The sequence below is a fragment of the Octodon degus genome, unplaced genomic scaffold (genome assembly GCF_000260255.1).
Source record: "Octodon degus isolate 3935 unplaced genomic scaffold, OctDeg1.0 scaffold00167, whole genome shotgun sequence".
Lineage (NCBI taxonomy): Eukaryota > Metazoa > Chordata > Mammalia > Rodentia > Octodontidae > Octodon > Octodon degus.
The window spans coordinates 368329-372360 of NW_004524743.1; positions in this window are offsets into that span (position 1 = coordinate 368329).

Genomic DNA, 4032 nt, shown 5'->3' on the forward strand with positions numbered 1-4032 from the left:
CTCTCTCTCTCTCTCTCTCTCTCTCTCTCTCTCTCTCTCTCTCTCAAATAAATAAATAAATAAAAATTAAAAAAAAAACCCTCAGAATTTCTATATGGGTATGCTTTGGCTATAAAATAGAAAAATCATGAGTCAAACCAGAATAAGTCAGGGACTTATTGGAGCTACTGCTCAGCATAAACAATAGTTCTCATCCATTTATTCATTCATCACCAAATTAGTGAGCTCCTATTATATTATACACATGTCTGAAATGGCCACAAAGTCAGCGCTAAGTACCTGCCCCCACTGAGTCCCAACTGGGACATTGGACCACAACTTAGAAGTTTGGAAGTGAGAAAAGCTGAAATTCTACAGGCTAGGGCACACGGTAAGCCTGTTTCTTGCTGTAATTCAGTGATACTTATTAATCAGTTTCTTCGTTGAGCCAACAACTCGTGGATGTCTGCTGTGTGCCTGACAGTGTGCTAAGCAATAGGGCTTTGAAGAGGGAGAATCGCAGCTGTAATAGGCAATCTCAGATAACAGTAACAGACATTTACAAGGTGCTTACAATGTGTGAGAAGCACCACACTGAATGCTTCCCATGCCCCTTTCTCTTTGAATTCCCATTGCTTCACTGTCAGGGAGGGTCATACACATGGAGAAACTGAGGTGCAAAGGGTTCACTTGCTCAGAGCAACTGCTATGATTTGGGGATGGTTTAACTGTGTTTCCCACTGGTACACCTAGAGGCTCCTCCGTGTGGCGATGTCAGGATGCGGGAAATTTAAAAGGCACCTGTATTCTTGAGACTTCTGTATTTTGAGCGCAAGACAGAGAGGGCAGCGGGTGCTGAGCAGAGCAGCGGGCCACAGAAGAGCTTTGGGAGGCAGCACTGCAGATGTGAGCTGCACTAAAGCGTGTAAATGCAGGAAAGGGGATCTCCTGTTAATGTGCCTCAATAATGCCCCTCTTGTTACTTAATCCAACTGATTTTGACTCAATTTCCTAGGAAGCTATGTTATTTCAAAGAAACTGCCGGATCCCTTTCTAGGCAAATTTCATGCTTTTGGAAGTGGTTTTTTTCTCCCCCTAAGTACTTTATATTTTTCTTACAACTTTTCAAAGCACCTACCATATGGTATTGCTCCCACGAGAGAGATGATAGGCAGCCCCTTTACTTGGGGGCAGTTGAAGTGAAGTCATCTGTCCACCAACATGACAGCTGCAGGGAGAGACATTTTCTTGTGGGCGGCAGGCCCCCACCCGAGCCCAGCCCCGGCAGCCTTCGCCATGTGTGCCTCTCGGCTCACAGCTTCCTATCTCTGCCTTCCCTTTACTACTGCTTCCCATTATGTAAGCGCATTTTTGCAGAGACAAGATCCAAGCCTGTGCTGAATTTTTTAGGTGTCAAACATCCTGTTTTCCTGTGAGTAATGTGACCCCACCCGTGACCCACTGCATTTCTGAATGACATCATGGGATTAAACTGAGAACGGTTGAAGAGAAGTGATTATGGGAGTCCAGGGACCTCTGCTTGCCCCTTTATCTTCCAGCAAGTTGTTTGGAGACGTTGAACAAGAAGTCTGCAAGTCTGTGTCTGCTTTACACAAAGCCAGTGTCAGCACTCCAGGGCCTGTGGACCAAATGGAGCAAATCCAGTCCTGGATGCTAGTACAAATAAAGTTTTATTGGCACACAGCCATACTCCCTTGTTTCAGTATTGTCTCCAGCCACTTTGGCACTACCTGTACAACCGAGTTGAGTTCATGTGACAAGAGCCCATATTGCCCATTTGTGGCTCTTACACAGAAGGTTGGCTGAACCCTGCATTGAAGCCTTCTGCTACCACATAGAAAAAGGCCTGTGAGTGTAGGCACATCCCCTGACTCTGAGCTCCATAGCCCATTCCCATCCCTTCCTCCTCAAATCCATGTTTATTAAATGACATCACAACTTGTACATTTATGAAATGATTGTTGCCCTTCCAGGAAGGCCCCTTGGGAGATTGCCCACTTGTTCCAATGTGGCTGCCAGAATGCTGGCCATCACAGCCACTACCCATAAGGGCCAAGCTATGTGATACCTGAGAAAACCCACTTCACTTTCTCTCTAGATCCACCTCAGCCTAGTGGCCATGGGTGAATGTTGGCCCACTAAAAAAATTTAAATTAAGCACTGAGGATATTCCAAGGAATCGGCCACATGTTCTGAGAGCAGTATCTTCAGGGACAAGGTAGCCTCATTCAATGAATTGAGAATCAAGGTTAACTTTGGAAATGCCTTTGGGGATTTGGGTGCATGTAGGCAGTGTGTGTGCCACTGTTTTCCTCACATAATAAAAATGCTTGGTGGGTGCTTCACTTCTCTGTTTAGGGTCTACTTCCACCATTCAGACACCTTTATCATCTGCCCCATAACAACTCATCTCTTTCCAGTTGCTGGCAGTGGATTTTCCTGAAGCTTGGTCCATTGTACCCATTCGGCTAAAAATGCCCTGGGCTGAAGGCCAAGGAAATCCTCCGTGCAGTTCCGTTTCTCACAGTCAAGTTCAGATGGAAAAGAGACCTCTGTGACTTGCCATGTGGAGGCAAGGGGCAGGGGTGTGGCTGGCGGTCCTTCCTGTGCACTTGGGCTTGCTGCGGTGCAAGGAGTATGGAGTCGAGTGCTTTCAGAAAACCCTGAAATGCCTACTTACTGCTCCACCATTTTATTTGCTCATTTTCCTTCATCTCATTCTGCAAGGGGAGCATCATGTGGGCAGTCCTGCAGCAGAATGATAGCTTGTTAGCACGTTGCTTTTGGGTCCTTTCTTCTTTTTCCTCTTTCTCTCCTACTTGTCCTCCTCTTCCTTTCCTTTGCCTTCCCCCCTCCTCTTTGTCCTCTTCCTCCCTCTACCTCATCTTCTTCCCCTCTTCTACCCCTTCCTTCCCCTCTTTCTTCTTTCCTTCTGCTCTGCTCCCATCCTCTCCTTCTCTACCTCCCCTCCTCCTCCCTCTTCTCTCTTCTCTCCTTTTCTCTTCACCAGAAGGCACTCACATTTTGCTGCTCACACAGAATACCTGGTTTATGACATTGCTACACTGAGTTCTGCTCTGCCAGCATCTCAGACATGGGACTCGGAGAGAGAGCTGCTCTAATCTTGGTTTATATGTATGCTATGTATGCTTCCTGTTAAGCTAAATGCGCTTGTGAGTGTAAGAATGATCAAATGGATTGCTAGGGTACGCAAAGGATTAGGCTGGAATCATAAGTGTAAATTCCTCCCCAGTGCTCCTGGATTTGCACCCACCTCACTTCCAGCTAAAAATTGATTTGGAAATAGTTTGGGTGGGAAAGCTTTCTTTTCTCCATACTGGGGATTGAGCCTGGGGTCTCACGCTGAGTGAGTTTCCCAGCACTTTTAAAATTTAACTTTGAGATGGATTCTCACTAAGTCGTGCAGACTGAAGTGGCAACCTTCCTGTCTGAATCTTCAACTGTAGCCAGCTTATGCTGATGTTTCCTTGCTCTGGAGGATCAGAAATTAAACTTGAGTTTCTATCTCTGGTCTGGAGTGTGAAGTAGAGTCTGGTCTTGATGTGATGGGGCCAAGTCGTTGTGTCTTGGTGCCCAAAGTGTTGCAGAGAGGTGGCTGGTCACACTGTATGTGTCGGTACTGTGTGTTTCTTTCATCAACACATATTTTTTTGCACACAGGGTGGCCCTGTCCCCCAGAGCCTTTCATGAGTTAGAATTAATTGTTGTATTGCTTATGCCACACCACAACAATATGTGGAAGAGCAAGCATGTGGGACTTTGTGGTGTTTGCTTTTATATTTTGAGCTTAGTGTCTATTTTGGGAATACTCAATACTTGACCAAGTAGCTTTGGGGAGTGAATTGTCCAAGCTTGAATCCCACAGGAGTTCCACCAGTCAGTCAGCATGTGAAGGAACTTGTGCTCTGTTTATAAAAGCTCTGGGCTCGCTGGTCCTTGGGTGATTTCCAAGCTGGCAAGGCTTGCCACCAAAGAGAGTGGTAAGGAGGGGGGCTCTTTGCTAGAGAGCTC